At 46.2% G+C, this 18997-nt stretch overlaps 1 long non-coding RNA gene across 1 annotated transcript; it reads right to left on the bottom strand.

Moving 5' to 3' along the window:
• Positions 1-2932: 2932 nt before the first annotated feature.
• LOC311428439 lies at positions 2933-9002 on the bottom strand. Its single transcript, XR_014687728.1, has 3 exons — positions 8695-9002; positions 4258-4562; positions 2933-2984 (listed from the first exon to the last, which is right to left on the bottom strand). It is a non-coding gene; the product is annotated as an uncharacterized lncRNA (long non-coding RNA).
• Between the last annotated feature and the right edge of the window lie 9995 nt (positions 9003-18997).

The raw sequence follows: 18997 nt of genomic DNA on the forward strand, positions 1-18997 counted from the left end.
TTTAGGAATACAACTAGAATTCAATTCCAAAGTTACTTTAGCAGAAATTGGAACTCAGCTTTCCAGCTTGGAATGCTTTGGCCTATCTGAAGAAAGAAACTGATTTTTTATTTTTTTTAATCAAAGTGTTTCAATTCTCTACTAAATTGCATTATTAGCAGTTTACCCAACATAGCATGGAATGGCAGACTGTCAGAAGAAATCTCTTCAGTAAAGACATCCTCTTGTCATTTCAAGCACTGCATATTCTTGACTGAACCACTTTGTAGCCACCTGAATTATTGTATTAATTTATTATTTGCATGCATGAGAAAGGGGTGAAAGTCACTTGCTTGACTCAGAAAAAACCTTAAGCAGATGCTTTCACAGTATTCTTTTTCTCTAAGCAAATTTTAAGTGATTTGTTAGGGTGCCTGAGTAATAACAGCATGCATTTAACAAAGCACAGCATTTTGATGCTGAAAGCATTCATAAATTACAAGACACTGAAGAAATAGTAAGAAAAGTATTGACAAATACCTCTTCTGGGAGATCTGAGTGACATACATCAGACGTAGCAAGCAGCAAAACTGGCGAAAATGCTGGAATGTTATGTAGTAGAGTTAGAAAAGTAAGTTTCAAAGCAGGTCCAGCATTGTCCCACCATAAATGGATATCTGGGACATAAATTATGCTTGGTGCTGTCTTCTGAGCATTTCGGATCAGCTACTGAAAAGGAAAGCTTGGGTAAGAAAACTAAAACACGTAGAATAACCTGTTAATACATAGCTACATAGCCATTGGACTGCCCCATGAAATGAAACTACATGAACAGAGTGGCAAGCATCCTTTCACATAAGGAATTTCTCTGTGCACCCTTTCAGATTATCAGTATTCGGAGAACTCTAGTCAGAAGATGGGAAGGATATATTCAGGCAGTGGCTAGACACCGTAGCTGTATGGCCACAGCCACAATCATCGCATAACAAAGAAAGGAAATGTCCCTCTTATGGGACACATCAGTATTCAGTCATGTAACATGTCTGTCCTTACTTGTATGGCTCTCAAACGTTTCCACTAAAGGTAAAAATATTTTGAGGTAGTGATGCCAAACAAGAAAATGGATTTCCTGCCTAAACGTAAAAACACCAAATCTGTTCATTTTTTCTAGTTAAAACCACATCAGCGTGCAAATGAAGTGTTTTGTGAATGTTAATGCTTTTATTGCACATACTGCAACAGCACAAGTTGTGTATGTCCGTGTGAAAACAAAATAAACAGAAGCCCCAAACCTTGGTTGCCTTACTAATATAATTTAAAAGAAGGCTACAAAAAGTAGCCGACATGCAGTCTGGTACAGAGCCATCTACTGGGAGCACACAGTCTTAGGAGGCAATGAGAACTACTTTCTGGATCCCAGTGACATGAGCAGCATTTCTTTCCACAAAGAGATGCTTATTAGCAACACCGCCCAGCTTTCTGAGCTGCTAGCAACATCCTCACTGTGAAATTGAGTATGGAAAATGTGGACATGTACAACATTCAGATTGTTTGTGGTTTTGTCTAAAAGAAAAGGGGATTTTCAGACAGAAGCAAACATCCCAGCACATTAAAACAAGGCCACCTCCATTACCAATGAATTTTGCTCACCTTACTTGCAACTTGATTGATCCTTTACATACAGTCAGTGAATCCAATGAGAATAAAAAGGTACGTGTCCGCAGATTTCTTCTGGCAGTGCAACATTTGTAAGCAGAACAGAAACGTCCAGGGTGTGAACGGGAAACTTCTCCAAAGCGTGCAACACCGTGGGTGCCACGTAAGAAACCTGGTCGTACCCTTCTTTTCCTACTATTAGCGGACGGGGCCGGCATGATGTTGGTTCTCAGAAAGCACTCCTAGAACAAGAGTTAAGAAAACAAGTTTATAAATGAGGTGCTGAATAGACAGACACACAGACGTTCCAAGTATTTTTCCTATAGACTTTCTTTTCCCTCCCCAAATAATCCAAATGGCAGTGGTATATTAAATACATGTAAGATTTCCAGTTAAGTTATTCAGTCATCCCAAATGTTTCCTCTCCTTCCCTTGTGTTTCCTATTCTTTACTAAACCAAGACTGCAAATTAATATCCCTGCAATCTTGCTTTACTACTAGGAAATAAATTTGCTAGGAGCATTTGTTTCCCCACTACAATCAGGCTGTACCTTTGCTGGCTTAAATCAAAGATGCTAGAGACTTAGCCTTGCTCTGAAGCACATAAAATCTTCTGGACAGCACAGCAATAGAAACTGAGAAAAATAACTGATCCAGCTGCAACAACATGATCTAACTTTCCAACTGTGGGCTTGCATGACTTCCATACTAAAATACCAAAAGATTAACACAACTTGGTGGCTTAACAAATAAAGACACCGTTCAAATTTTTCTCAAGGTGTTTTAACAAGCCATTTCTCAGTTTTCTTTCTGCTACATAATTCACTACTGGTTTAACAATCCTGGAAAACACAAGGGCAAAAGGTGGCAACACAAACCCATAAAGTTGGCGTATTTTTAGCTAAAAGGACAGACAGCACATTTATGTGGTCTTGAGTCTTTCAAAGAATGCCATGGATTAAGTCAACGTGTTCTGGTAGTCTACGGATCACTTTGGCTTAGGAAGAGAAGCCTGGGCTTTTCAATTTAGTCATTCAGAGCAACTTCATTACAACTTTAGTCCCTTCACCCTTTCTTCTTGTGAATACCAAGCACCTCTTCAACACACAAACTTGATGTTACCCCTTCGTCTACCACCCCTCGCACTTTGAACAGCTGGAACTGTTTAAAAGACTCAGCAGACCTGAGAATTTAAACGTAACAGGGATCTATCTTTCTTTACCTGCTGAAACAGAGGCGTTTTTTCTCTGGTCCGTCAGGCATTCCATCTTTTAATTCATCTCCAGAAACCAAGGATGCATCGTCATCACTGTCGAACATATCATCTTGTAAAATACGATTGAAATGCTCTGAAAGGCAAAAGAGGTTTGTTAACTTTCCTGAATAGCCTTTGTCTCTTTCTCTTACATTAATACAGCTTCTAAATAAGTGCCAAAACCCTTTCTTCATTTGAGAGCACACACTGAAAGCTATTTCCTAGAGTTCATCCCACCACAGATTTAAGGAGATGGCACAAGGCCCTACAAAGCTGTACTAAGTCCCACTGATGTGGTATCACTGATGTGATAAGGTATGCTACTCTTGGTGATTTTTTTCTCCCCCTTGGAATAAAGGAGATTACGAACAATTTCTGCAGTTACTAAATAACTAAAAAAAAAACAAAAAAAAAACAAGACCATTTCTTTCTGGAGGAGGTTCCCACAATGAAAGCACGGTGATAAAGGATGTGATGGTCACAGAATTCCATTCGTCTAGTAAGTATCAATGCTAATTGATCTCACGTGCACATGTATAGTATGATCCACAAACATTTAAATTAGGAGACTGGTTAAAAATGATGATAGCTAAAACAATATTTAGCTTAGACCAGTTATACTTGTATCCTGGTCCTGACATTCTTCAGAAAGGAATTAGAAACATTGACCTAGAAATGCTTCCCCTCCAAAGATCTGAGTTTTGATTTTTGAAAGAAAAATAGGTGCCTTATACTTCAAACCTCAAGTCAACCTCTACAAATGCTAATTATCTTAGCTGCCATCAGAAGCAGGATGCTTCAGTAGAGAACGCATCGTCCTTTACTGTGTATTGAGTCATTCAGAGCTTCCATTTGGCATTTCAGTTTCGAATCCACAATAAAACCTATGCATTATATTCCAGACATGCCCAAAAGAAAGACATGCACATGCAAAAAATAAAATTCTACCATCATTATGTCTGAAAGGTTTAAGTTGATTGCACAAACCACAAGTTTTTGCTTTAGAGGAATTATAAAGAAGTGGATGCTGTGGTTATATCTTGCTGTCGGTCCTCCTTTAGCGCAAGCTGTGCATACGGGAAGATCTTCTGCACAACTTGTAAAATATTCTCTACTGATCTTTTAAAAAGTGCCATGAAAATGGGTGATAGTGCTTGTCCGGGTGAAGCCAAGATCCTGTTTGATGCCGGAACAACCTTCTTCCTAGTGGTCATTCAAAACTGGGAAAAAAATAGTCTACCAAGTCGGCTTTTTTTGATTTGGTAATAAATCTGCAGACTGTTAAGTCATCAAGCACTTCAAGACTGTTTGAAATAATCTCTACATTAATATAAAAGGAATTCCTCAAACACACTGCGGCCGCTTACCTTTAATATACTCGTTGGATGCCATGGAGCTGTATTTCTTGCTTTCGCCTGCGCTGGAAGGCTTCCTTTCCTTGTAAGGTTGTTTACTGCCCTCGCTTCTGCATTGCTCACATGAAGAGCCATCTGGAGGATGGGATTCTTCCTTCTTCTCCCACATTATCTTCTGGAAACAATGATCTAAGTGTTCCAAGGAGCCTTTCGCTTTCCTGGTGTTTCTCCTTTTTCTTCTTCTCCTTTTTCTTCTTCTTTTACGCTTGCGATTGGCATTGTCAAAGTGGAGCGCACAGAAACACAAATCGTGAAGTCTGAAAGAAACATGCAAGTTAAAAAGAGAAAAAAAAGATGTGGCACTTGTTGCCTATATGAAACTTGATTTATTTTACCACAGGTGATGATTTGCAGCATGTCAGCTATTTTGTGGTGCTATGTGCACACGCAACTTACTTTAGATGCAGCAAACTTAAGCCCTCAGATTGAAGGACCATAGGTCCTGGTTTGTACACAGATCATTAACAATGGTTAGCTCTGGAATAGGTGCAAGCAGAAAAAAACTTTTAACCTAATCCAGAATGGTGTACGGATGTGATTCGAATTATGTGGTCCAAAGCTCTGACACAATTCAACAATAGCTTTCATGTCTTCACTGATCAACCTAACAACATGATCCCCAGTCAGCTGATGCTATCTAAATAACTTAGAAACTACCAGAAAAAAAAAAAAAAAAAAGAAAAGAAAAGAAAAAAAGAGAAGAAAAAAAAGGAGAAAAAAAAAAAAAAGAAGACATGAGAAGCACCCAGAAAAGAATTAGGATAAAAAATGCGGAGTATGCTGGAATCCTTGCTTACTTGGAATCCTTCTCTCCATGTTTATCTTTAGACTTCTTTTTCTTCTAGAACTTGTGATATTTTTGCATTTTTTTCACCAACTAAAAGCTCCTTTTCTATCTTTCTGTCTACGCTGCCAGTTGTTTTGCTTCCATTGCTGTAACCATCCCCACAGGGCATTTGCTACCATCCATGAATCGGTGTAGAGATAGAGAACTGGCCATTTTTCTCGTTCAGCAATGTCTAAAGCCAGCTGAATGGCTTTCACTTCTGCAAACTGACTCGATTCACCTTCTCCCTCAGCAGCTTCTGCAACTCGTCGCGTATGACTCCATACAGCAGCCTTCCATCTCCGATGCTTCCCCACAATACGACAGGACCCATCAGTGAACAGGGCATATTTCTTTTCATTCTCTGGCAACTGGTTGTACAGTGGGGCTTCTTCAGCACGACCCACCTCCTCCTGAATCCTTGACGGCCCAGCGTCGTCATCATCTTCGTCATCTCTATACTTAGTTTTGGCAGAAGCCTTACCTGGATTGGCAGAAGACTCTCTGCGTTCTAAACGACTTGAATTTCTATACCATATTTTCACCTTCTCTACAGGGGCAGCTTGCACTGCTACTGCTCGTTTCTCTGACTTTGTTACAGGGTCTGCCACAGGGGTTGGAATGCCCTCTGCAGGGTCAACTTGCACTGCTACAGCTCGTTTCTCTGACACGGCCACAGGAGCTGGAGCGGCTACAGGAGCTGGAGCAGTTGCAGGAACCGGAGCTGTAGCGGCTACAGGAGCTGGAGCTGGAGCTGGAGCAGTTGCAGGAGCTGGGACCGGAGCAGCAGTAGGAGCTGGAGCTGGAGCGGCTTCAGGAGCTGGAGCTGGAGCGGCTTCAGGAGCTGGGACTGGAGCAGTTGCAGGAACTGGGACTGGAGTAGCGGCCGGAGCTGGAACTGGAGCGACTGCAGGAACTGGGACTGGAGCAGCTGCAGGAGCTGGAGCTGGAGCGGCTTCAGGAGCTGGAGCTGGAGCAGCTTCAGGAGCTGGGACTGGAGCAGTTGCAGGAACTGGGACTGGAGTAGCGGCCGGAGCTGGAACTGGAGCGACTGCAGGAACTGGGACTGGAGCAGCTGCAGGAGCTGGGACTGGAGCGGCTGCAGGAGCTGGGACTGGAGCGGCTGCAGGAGCTGGAGCTGGAGCGGCTGCAGAATCCACCGTAGGGGTCACAGTGGCCGTTGGATCTGTCACAGGGTTTGGAGTGGCCGCAGGGTCTGTCACTAAGTTGACAGCAGTATCAATGGCAGCTCGATAGGCATGAGCCAGGCCCCAGCACGTTACAATGATTTGTGTTACTTTGGAACTGCCAGAATCATTACACCTTTTTTTCAAGCATTCTGCCAGTTTTTGAGGATTTTGCCATTGTTCAGGGGTGAATTTCCAACACACTGGGGGTGCCAACTGCTCTAGATGCCTGCCCATATCCACCCATACTCCCTGCCACCCACAACTATACTGCCTCCGGGCAGATCTCCGGATGAGCTTCATAAGTAGTTGTTTAACTTTAAGCAGAATCTGAAGTGCATTCATGAGGCAGAACAACAAGACTATGGTATTCTGAGTATTCCAGAAATATTCAATATCTTGGAGAGCTATTGTGACAAGCTCAGGGGATAAGAAGGTGGTGAAGGAGGAAGGCAGAGTGACCCAGGAGGATACAGGGGTGGTGAAGGAGAAAGGGAGAGTAAGCAAGTAAGGAAAAATATCCTCCCCTTTCCCCTCCACAGATTGACTCTCTAATGGAGAAAAACAATAGGTATAATTGCTAATAGTTCCCAAGATGCTGTTTCCAAAGTACAGAGTCCACGATGTTACTGAGTATAAATACCAAGTTAGAGTCATGACCAGATATCTTATCGTCTCATAAGCCATTGCTATAACACTTAGTACCATAATGGTCTGAAACCAGGGCCCGGAGAGGAGAAACAACACTACAGAGAGCAAATACGGAAAATAATGTACTATAATACTCAATTTGGAAAACAGGCGCAGCAGAGTTGTGATTAAAGCAATCAGCATCATGACAAGTGACTATTAAGCAGGTCTAATCCTTCCACCAATTTTAGTTTAACACACTCTGATCAGATCTGCCGTTATCTCAACCTTTCGGGCCCCACGTTGGGCGCCAAAAAAGGCTGTCGTGGTTTAACCCGACCGGCAGCTAAACACCACGCAGCCGTTCGCTCACCCTCCCCCCTCCCTCTCTGGGACGGGGGAGAGAAATGGAAAGTGAAGCCCGTGAGTTGAGATAAAGACAGTTTAATAAGACAGGAAAAAAAATAACAAAAATAATAATAACAATAATAATAATGATGATACAATGGTGATAATACGAAGTAATAATAGTATGTACAAACAAGTGATGCACAATGCAATTGCTCACCACCCGCTGACCGATGCCCAGCCTAACCCCGAGCAGTCCGGCCCCCTCCCCCCGGCTAGCCACCTATATATTGTTTAGCATGACGTCAGATGGTATGGAATACCCCTTTGGCTAGTTTGGGTCACCTGTCCTGGGTCTGTCCCCTCCCAGCTCTTACTGCACCCCCCAGCCTGCCCGTTGGCAGGACAGAGCAAAGGCTGAGATGTCCTTGGCTTAGTATAAGCACTGCTCTGCAACAATTAAAGCATCGGGGTGTTATCAGCACTCTTCTCATTCTAAGCCAAAACACAGCATTCCACCAGCTACTAGGAAGAAAATTAATTCTGTGCTAACTGAAACCAGGACACTATTTCACTTTCACTACCTTCTGCACGGGTATATTTTCTTTTTCTGTTTCCTTCTGTTTCATTTTTCTGGCGACAGTTCTCCAAATGAGCTGACACAGGTGGAAGCGCATGTCTTTCACGAGAATGTCTTCCGGAATGTTGCTGAAGTACTGAGCAACGATGCAAGTCTGCTCGGGGTGTGCTAAAGCGACGTACATCTTCCTCTCTCAAGAGGGAACCGTGAGGCCATCCGCTTTTGTAATGATAACGCTTATGTGACCTGCTGTAGTTAAGTTGCAGTCGATTTGTCAAGGGCTGCATCGCCGTGAGAGAATTTTCTCTCTCTACTGTCTCCTGTCGCATGAGGTGAATAGTAATCGTTCTAATAGCTACATCTTTCCCATCTCCGTGCTTCATCTCGATAGTATCTTTCTCTGCTCCAACTTCTTTCCCCTTTGGATCGGTAATATCTATTGCTACCTTGTTCTGATCTTCCTCCACTGCCAGATCTGTACTTTGAATATTTGACTGCTCGTCTGCCATTCTCAGGGCTGTTTCTTTCAGCAGGGAAAGCTCTGCACCTGCTTCCCTCCCAGTACTCCTGCTTGTGACGCTTTTGCTCAACAACTTCCATGCTCTGAGAGCACCTCCTCTTGCTGGAAGGACCTGCTTTTTGACTCTCCTTCTCTTCAGTAGGAGCACGTTCCCTCTTGCTTTGGTAACGCCCTTTGTCAGTGTTTTTAGTCTTGTCCTTTGTATCTTGGCATCTCTCTGTAATAGCTGAGGAGGAAAGGTTTTTAGAGCTACATTCAGTGTCAGACTTGAGAGAGGAAGTTTGCCGCAATTTCTCACCAGGCTCACAAGACTCTTTGCCGGACAAAACGTTTTCTTTTGAAATGAGGTCACGTTCTTTTGATCGTCTTGGTTTCTCCTTCTCTCCACCGTCATCACATTGGTACTGTGCGAGGTATTCATCATTCCCAGCAGATTTCGGAGGGTCCGCGACACTGCACAAAATAAGATCACATTTCTCACTTCTGCTGAAGGACGTGAATATTAAGAGGAAAACCTTCCAAAGTCAAACAAACAAAAACCTCCGGACTACAGAACACTCGCAAAGATATGCCATTTAGAAACCTCTCCGGTGATTAGGACACCTTCTCCAGCTCCCAGAGAAAGTGTTTTTTCCCCTCTTGCTTCTGAAGCCATTGAACTAAAAAAGCAAACGCATCTCTCTCCCTCCACATGCTGCTCTGAATAAGAGCCAGAATATTCAAAACCACCCTATTTGTTCTCCCCACAGAGCTGAAAAAAACACCAGTTGAAACAGAGTTTTCTACCTCTCTCCCAAGAATTTACATTCACATACCCTATGACTGAAAAAATACAAGGCGGGACTGAGGAGGAACAGCCAGTGCTGGAAATGAAAAAAAGCAGCCCGTTTCTTCAGTCTTAAGCCTATGCTACTAGGAAAAAAACAAAACAAAACAAGAGGAGAGGAAAACAACAGCGGGAAATTTACCTATTCTCCACATGTTCAATTGCAAAGCCTCCTCTGGAGGATCAACAGCTGTGAATTCAGTGTGCTTAGGAGAAATCAGATCTACATCTGAACCACAACTCTTTCAGTAGTATCACTAACTTATGTGTTGCCTTCAGGGGGCAGTGGCGACCCGGTTCAGGAACGGCACGGCGACCAACCCCAGGCCGCTCGGTCCCTCGGCTCACACACACCAATGTCCCTGGCACTCGGTTACAAAGGGCAGACAGACCAAGAAGCACTTGCTCTTCTTCCAGTGTGGTGGGAGAAGTAGTGAAAACGATGCGGCACTTCATGGAAAGGTTTAACGTGGACCTGTTCACTGTTACACAGGCCTTTCTGAAAAACACTGGTGAAGTGGAGACTACATCATACTTTCTGCAGACAGAGCAGCGTTTGGATGGATCCCCTGTATGGAGCAGAGAGGACGATTTAGAATTGCAAAAGGATGATGAGCATGTTAGAAGTAAATTGATAGCAAAATTTGGAGCTGAAAATGTAGCAAAGTGAGTAGCATTTAGGAAAAGTTAGTAAAGTAGATGGAAATGACTGTTCTGTTACAGTGGCAAGAACTTAATAAAAGCAAGGTCATTTCAGAAATGCAGATGTGATGGAGAATGTTATATTGTTCTGTAATATGGTGGATGGCAATTGGCGTTTATTGTCGAGTCAGATGGGGTTCTATACCCGAGGCCCATAGCGCCACTTCCGCTTGCTTACATCACAGCCCACACACTACTGTCCATCAAGGGAGGGGCTCCACCTTTCCGTACAGCACGACATCTAACTACCCACACACCTAAATAGAGGACCAAGCAGCACCTTGAGAGACCCAAGCCTCATGGAGGTGCCTGCATATTCAAGGGAGGTGTTTGTGTGGCCTGGGGAGATTCTCTGGTGCTCTGACATACTGCTTGCGTGCCCCAGGGATACATTATCTAATGCCCAAGGGAGGAGCCTTGGGGCTTTTGGAAGGTGTAGGGATGACCTGGATTGATGCCTGATTGCTCTGGGGAGATGCTGGGATGTCCAGAAAGATGCTTGGGTGACCAGGGAGATGCTTGGGTGCCAGATGGAAAATGCTGATGTGCCTTCAGATGATGCCTGGCAGGATCTTGTGCATCCCACAGAAGATCTTGGGTGCCAAAGGAGGTGCTTCCCATCTCCAGTGAGAGGTTTGTGTGCCCCGGGTGGTGTTTTGGAACCCTGGGGAGACGCGTGGGTTCTCCACTCAGATATAGACATGTGGTGGGAAGATTTCTGTGTGCTCCGGTGAGGTGCTTGGTTGTTCCAGGGAGGTGCATCTGTGCTGCAGGGACATGCTTCGGTGACAGGGGCACAACTCTGTGTGATTAGGGGATAACTTTGTGTGCCCCAGGGAGGCTTTTCTTGTGCCCCAGGGGTATGCTTGTATGCCCTAGGGAGTTGCTTGTGTGCCCTGAGAATATCCTTGGGCTCTCTAGGAAGATGCTATATTCCTCTGGGGTCACTTGGGTGCCCCAGAAGATTCTTCAGTGTTGCGAAGCATGGACGAAAGCACGACAGACACCAGCAGAGTCAGATCATGCTTCACCATTTTGTTGCCCGAATAGCCCAACTTTTATAGTGAATTTTACAGGGGTGGACAGTGTTTCACACAAGATTATTGGTCAAAAGCACTCAGACAAACCGTTAAGAAAATAACACCACCTGCAAGAAGAGAACCCCCCTTTTGATTAGAAGTTAGGAAAACAACCCCCTTTGTGCTTAACGGCCACGTAGACCTAGTCCTTGAGGCCAGCTGCTGATAACAATATTATCTGAGTTCCTTAATTGGGTGATGTGGGAGTCATTGCAGTGGGAGCTTCTCATAGTTACTCTGGCAGCTTGGTTTGCTCAGCTACAGCAGGCCCTGAGATTTCTAAGGCCTACCCCTGGTTGCTTAAAGCAAGCTTAGATCGAACAATTATGCCAATTCCCAACAATTCCCTTGTTTTCTTTTTGTACAAGCAGTACTTGGTTTTACAGCAGATGTCAAATACATAACATAACACAACTATATAACTTAATCCTAATAACACTACAATTACTGTAAGCACTTAATGGTAACACAATCTAATAGTAACACACTTAAACCTAATCACTTGATGGTGATCAAAGGCTGTTCTTGACAGTCCTTGAGGTGTCACAGCCCACGTCATTGTCAGAATGATTATCAGGAACCTCTTCATGGTCGTCTTCAGCGTGTGCAGATTCTAAAACTGCTTCAGTCCACTTTGCAGTGATCCACTGGGTACCTGTTCCCGGCACCACTTCAAAATCCCTATAACATTTTGCAAGTAACCCTTTAACCACATTTATCACAATACTACGTGTAATGATGATTGACACCACAATGAACAGAATCCTTAATCCCCCTTTGACTAATCCCAGTAACCATCTATGCATTGTTTCAAACAAATCAGTGAACCATTGATTGAAAGGATTGATACCATATTGACTCTTTCTCATGTGCTCTTTCAGGAAAGTAATGAATTTGTGAGTTGAAAAGGTCTAAACAGTACATTCCCTTAAATTTCTCCAAGTGGCTACTTCAAACAATGACTCCGTACTAGTGAAACTTGATTTTGCTCAACCGATCACAACTAGCCCTGCCCCAATTGACTCCCCGTTTTTCTAACAGCGCTGTAATAAATCCATTTCTTCTGATTTTTGCAGGCACCAATTTCCTATGCTTTTAGCCTGCCCTATGGTTATATCCCGGGATCCTGCACTGTGGCAACAATAACCTGTACTAAGGCTATATTCCGGAATCCTGCACTATGGCAACAATAACCTGAATTATGGCTATATTCCAGAATCCTGCACTATGGCAACGATAACCTGTACTATGGCTATAGCCCGGGATCCTGCACTGTGGCAACAATAACCTGTACTATGGTTATATTCCGGAATCCTGCACTACGGCAACAATAACCTGAACTATGGTTATATTCCGGAATCCTGCACTATGGCAATGATAACCTGTACTAGGGCCATATTCCGGAATCCTGCACTATGGCAATAACCTGCACTAAGGCAATAACCTGCACTATGGCAATAACCTGCACTATGGCAAACCTACACTAAGGCAATAACCTGCACTGTGGCAAAAGCGCGCTCTCACTCACACAGTACACAGCACAATCACACATACAGAGCACAATCGCACACCCAGAGGCCTCTGGCACATCTCACTCTCAATCATACCACAAGAACATAATTTAGAATGATAAGCAAACAAACAAGTATTGTCTCTCATTGTGTTCCTCATGAAATGACTTGCAACACTTTGTTTTAAAACCTTACCCTTACACAAATACTTTCAACACAAAATACCTGGACATTTAAGAATAACACATACAATTATTAACACTCCAGTTAGTATCCCTCCAGCAGCTGAAAACATACTGTTTGTCTGCAGTTTCAGGAGATCTTTGTCTGCTCCTGCGGTGAGCGGCTGAGAGTGGAGTCCCCTCCGAACAAAACGCTCAGGGTGCACCTAGGGGCGTCCACACCACAGCCGATCCCCGCAGCCAAGCAGTTGTTACGTGCGGCCGCAGATGCCACTCCAGGCACTAAAATTGCCAATGCCGCTCTAGCTGCAACCCCACACAATTCAACATTATCATTGCAATCCGGTGCAAGCAATGCCCATTTATGTCTGGTGATCTCACACAACTGTAACAAGCTAGGAGCAAATACAATGAGTTTATCTAAGTAACATGGACATCTGGTAGCATTTGCAGCAATACCTTGCCAGCCCCTATCCCCACAAATCAGAAAAACATCAGGAGGTAAGGCCAAAGCTGTACAATTGTTCCAAACACTGTAGTTGTGACCCCTTGTCTCCATGCTATAAACCCCTAAACCCTGCTTAGCAGCGTCATTGTAATCACAGGTGTTATTTGTATTTCTATACCCGTATGGCCCTTTCCAGGTTCCTGGAGCAGAATTCATCTGATAGCCACGGCTACATTCACATTCGTAGCCACCTTTCAGGTTGATACAGATTTGACTACAGATACCAGGGTTTTGACATTCATCAATATCTCCACAGTTTCTCTTGTCTACAAACTCAAACCCAGCCGGACAGTCACATTCATTTATGATGCATTCCTTCAGGGGCTCATCACCCCAGTCCTTGCAGTCTCTCTGCTGGTTACACACTTTATTGATATCTATGCATTCTCCACTTCTGCACTTGAATTTGCCAGGTCCAGAGCACTGAATAACATTGTTACAGTTTGCTTCATCAGTGCCATCCAGACAGTCTCTCACACCACTGCACTGCCTACTCCCATGGACACAGTTCCCATCTTCACATCTGAACTGGTCTGGCCTGCAGGTCTGAGAAGGGCAGTTAATTTCATCACTTCTATCCTTGCAATCAGGATCTCTGTCACAGTCTTTTTCACCATCACATTTCCAGGACACTGGGATACACTGGGTTGACTGAGGACCACAGCTGATTTCATTTACCCAGCATGCTCTCATATGACACAGCTCAGAACTTTCGTCAGACCTATCTTCACAGTCCAGATCCCTATCACACTGCCATCTGTTTGGCACACACTGACCGCTGTTGCACACAAAGTCAGATTCAGCACACATCTTCACACAAGCACTCTCATCACTGCCATCTGAGCAGTCTTCGCATTTTGTTCTAGCACTGTCGGCGGCAGTGCACAGGCAGGTGAGGGCAAGCAGCAGGCAAAGCGCCCCACAGCGCGGCAGTGCCCGCCGCTGCCCTGCACCTGTGTCACTTATACTATTCCTATTACCCGTGCTGTTAGTGTCAGTGGCATCCTCCTGGTACCGTTTCTGTCTTTGTCGCCCCTTACTCTCCCCCTTTTCTTTTTGCCACTGACCATTCACTACAAATGGATGAGACACATGATTACTAGTTAGGAAAGAGAGTGTAACGTCTGCTATACGGCTGCAGGCCGTGCCAGCTGCAACCCTAGCAGCTGTTTGTGAACAAGCCTGCCAGTGGTCATTTGGCGGTGTAATCTGCGTCTCTGCACTCCTGCCCTGCAATAGAGCTAAATCGTCATTAATAGTCTGTAGAATGTGGCAACCCCATGGAATGTTATCCAGAAACATAGTTATAACACTGATCTGGGGACAAATAGTCTTTTTTGCATTGCAAGATAAACCTCGTATAAAAGGAATGCTAGAGCGAAACAGCACAGCCGCTGCTGCCGCTGCCTCCATGGTTCCGTCAGACAGGCTGCAGGGTCCTGATGTCCGTCCCTCTGCTCTGTGCCGACTCGCCACACGGTGAGGGTCGGCTGCCGTTGTCCACTGACGCCTCTGGTCTCCCGTAGCAACTCGATCTCGGATGTCCCGCATCGCACCGCGATTACTTCAATGTCCCGCGTTTTTCGCGGCTCCTTTTCCCGCGTCCCTGCGCGGTTCCGCTTCCCGCGTCTCTCACCGTGAGTCCCCGCGTCTCACCGTGAGTCCTGTGTACAGCGTTTGCAGCTCGGTGTCTGGCTACGGCGCCAGTCCGATGTCCGCTCCGATGTCCACTCCGATGTTCCGGCGGCGCTCCGATGTCCCGCGCCGCTCCGATGTCTCAGTGTCGGGCTCAGGCTCAGCGCTGTGATGTCGCAGCGCCGCTGGCCCCGGCGCCGCGCCTACCCCTGGTTGCTTAAAGCAAGCTTAGATCGAACAATTATGCCAATTCCCAACACTTCAGTACTGAAGAGAGCAGTTTGTGTGCTCCAGAGAGGTGCTGGAGTGCAACTGGTTTGTTCTTGTGTGACTGGGAGGTGCTTTGGGCTGTGGGAAAATTCTTGGTTACCCTCAGCAGCTCCATGGGTCCTCCAGGAAGGTGCTTGGATTCCCCAGGGTAATGCTGGTGCACCCAGGAAGGTGTTTGGCTGACCCAGGGCGATGGATGTGTTACTTGAGAGACGTGCTTCATTGCTGCAGGGAGATTCCTGGGGGCTTTAAAGATATTCTTGGATGACCTATGCAGATGCTTTTTCAGTGCTCCAGAGAGATGTTAGAGTGCAGTGGGGAGGTGCATGGGTCCTCCTGGAAGATGGCTGTGTTCCCTGGGGAGAAGATTGGCACCTCAGGGAAATGCTTGTGTTCCCGTGGAAATGCCTTGGAACTCCAGGGAGATGCTTGGATGCCTTGGGGACATCCTTGAGTTGAAATCTTGAGAAGTGATGGAGTTCTCAGGGGACACCCTATGATTCCCTGGGGAGTTGCTTGGTTGTCCAAGCAGAAACCTCTTTTCTCCAGGCAAGTTCTTGAATGTCCCGGGGAGGTGCTTGTGTGCCCCAGGGAGATGCCTCACTGCCCTCTGGAGATACGTGCTGGCACCACTGAGTGCTGGGCAGAGATGCTTGTTTCCACTGGGAGTATAATGAAGTTCCTCAGAGAGCTGCTACGATGGGAATGGTAATGGTTGGCTCCTGCAATGGCATGATTTTGTTCCTGCTGGGCATGTTTTTGTGTCCAAGAGAGGTGCTTGGTTATACCAAGGAGATGCCTGGCAAACAAAGCATTGCCCTGGTTCACACCAACATCTCCCTTAGGCAAACAAGCACATCCCAAGGGTACGCAGGCTTCTCCCTGGAGCACCCAAGAATCTCCCCAGACAACTCAAGAATCTCCCCAGACCACCAACCTATCTTACAAGGAGGACCCAAACACCTATCAAAAGCGGAAGATATTTTCCAAGGAGCATTCAGGCACCTCCCTGGAGAAGCCGAGTACCTCCTTGGGAAAGCAAAAAATCTCCCCTGGGAATACAAGCATCTTCTCGGAGAACCCTCTATAGCATCCAGGTATCTCCCAGGAGCACTCAAGCACCTCCCTAGGGCTGAACAACATCAACGTCTGTAGCCAAGAATCTCCAAAGAGCATCTTCCTGGAGGAGACATCTCAGTGGAGCACCAATGCATCTCCCCAGGACACCCAGGAACCTGCCCGGGGCATTCAAGAACCTCCCTGGAGCACCCTACTGTCCACCAAGCCACCCTGGTGTCTCCTGGAGCATGCAAACATCTCTGTGCAGCACCCAGGCATCTCTCCCAGGCATACTAACACCTCCTTGGGCATTTCCCTGGGCTACACAAGCACCTCCCTGGGATCACCCAAACATTTCCTCAGGGCACTCAAACACCTCCCTGGAACACCCAAGCCTCTCCTTTGAATTATCCAAACATAGAATCATAGAATCATAGAATATCCTGAGTTGGAAGGGACCCTTAAGGATCATCAAGTCCAACTCTTGACACCGCACAGGTCTACCCAAAAGTTCAGACCATGTGACTAAGTGCACAGTCCAATCTCTTCTTAAATTCAGACAGGCTCGGTGCAGTGACCACTTCCCTGGGGAGCGTGTTCCAGTGTGCAACCACCCTCTCTGTGAAGAACCCCCTCCTGATGTCAAGCCTAAACTTCCCCTGCCTCAGCTTAACCCCGTTCCCGTGGGTCCTGTCACTGGTGTTATTGGAGAAAAGGTCTCCTGCCTCTCGACACCCCTTTACGAGGAAGTTGTAGACTGTGATGAGGTCTCCCCTCAGCCTCCTCTTCTCCAGGCTGAACAGGCCCAGTGACCTCAGCCGTTCTTCGTACGTCTTCCCCTCCAGGCCTTTCACCATCTTCGTAGCCCTCCTCTGGACACTCTCCAACAGTTTCATGTCCTTTCTATACTGTGGTGCCCAGAACTGCACACAGTACTCGAGGTGAGGCTGCACCAGCGCAGAGTAGAGCAGGACAATCACCTCCCTTGACCTACTAGCGATGCCGTGCTTGATGCACCCCAGGACACGGTTGGCCCTCCTGGCTGCCAGGGCACACTGCTGGCTCATATTCAACTTGCTGTCTACCACGACCCCCAGATCCCTCTCTTCTAGGCTGCTCTCCAGCGTCTCATCGCCCAGTCTGTACGTGCAGCCAGGGTTTCCCCGTCCCAAGTGCAGGACCTGGCACTTCTTCCCAGGGAAGCCAAGCACCTCCCTGGAGATATTAATCAATGTCCACGTGGCACCCAAGCATCCTCCCTGGTCACCCAAGCATCTTCCTGGACATCCCAGAATCTCCCTGGGGCAAACAGGCATCAATCCAGGTCACCCCTACACCTTCCTAAAGCTCCAAATCTCCTCCCTTGGGCATCAAAATATGTGTCCCTGGGGCACATAAGCAGAATCCTGGTGCACCAAAGATCTCCGCAGGAAACCCAAACACCTCTCCAGAATACAAATACCTCCATGAGGCACCCAAGCATCTCCCCAGGGGACCATAACATCCACCTGGAGGACCAACAGTCCTCCCCACAGCACTCCAGCATCTCACTGCAGCACCAAAGCATCTCCCCTGGAACCCAAGCACCTCCTGAAGCACACAGACATCTCTCCAGGTCTGCTTAGTGTCAGGCTGAGTCACCAAGCTTCCCCCTGGAATGCGCAAGTCCTCCTTGGAGAAACCAAGCATGGCCTTGGGGCACAGAAGCACCTCCCTGGATCAGCCCCACAGAGCCTTGAAGTAGGCAAGAATCTCTCTGGGCACACCAGGGTATTCCCAGGGCATGCAAGCACCTCCCAGTGCTCTGTGGAGGTGCTGGAGTGCTCTGGGAGATGCCTGAGTGTGGAGGAATGGTTAAGTGAAGTAGGCCATGTGAACATTGAACAGCTAGGAGGCCGCGAGCTAACAAAGTATCGAACACAGCTCAAATGAGCCTGAGAAAGTACGTAAGTAAGCCTGAGAAAATACGTAAACGCGCCTGGGAAAGTACGTAAAATCTGGGAGGTTTCAGGGAGGTTTCAGGGAGGTTTCAGGGAGGTTTCAGGTACAAGAACATGATATCTGTTGGTGGTCTGGGAAAGTACTAACTGTGTTATTTCGGTGGGAAACTAGCTGATAGAATAGAGAAATGCACTAACCAATCATGAGCTTAGCTTTTGCAATATGTATGAGCTAATTATATTGAATTAGATAAAAGACGACTGAGCTATCCAATAAATCGAAGTTCACTGATCACTCATATTGAGCGTCTGTGTCTTCCTTCCGTCGACAACAAATGTCCTCGCAACAAATGGCGCCCGAACAGGGACCTGCTATACGGGGACAGGGACTTCGCTGGAGTTGAACCTGCACTGGAATTGAACCTGCGAGCCACGGTTGGACGGAATACGAGAACCGGTCCTGCAACGTAGCTCAGGAGGTGAAAAGGATTACAAATTGCTGAATCTCCGCACCCGAGGCCTGAAAGGTGAATGGACAAGAAACCTGCAATCCCCGCACCCGCAGCTCGGAAAGGGAGTCCTCGCACCCGGGATGAGCCTATAGAGGGTCTCGCCGGAAAGCGTCGCCAAGGTCTTTGCAAAGGCTGCAACGGTACCGACGTATATAAAGGTATGGAGAGACAAGCGGCGTATGATTTGCTCAAATGCTTTTTAGAAAAGCGGGGCACACAGGATGTATGTTGTAAAAAGGAATTGCCAAAGTTATTAGCTTATGGGGTAGTTAAGGGTTGTTTTTTAAATCCTGATACTGTGTTTGAACATGCAGAGTGGAGGAAGTTTGGGGACAAACTATTTGATGAGGTAATTAGTGATAACAAGATAGCGAAAA

This window comes from Aythya ferina (assembly GCF_964211825.1).
Source record: "Aythya ferina genome assembly, contig: HAP1_SCAFFOLD_79, whole genome shotgun sequence".
Taxonomy (NCBI): Eukaryota; Metazoa; Chordata; class Aves; order Anseriformes; family Anatidae; genus Aythya; species Aythya ferina.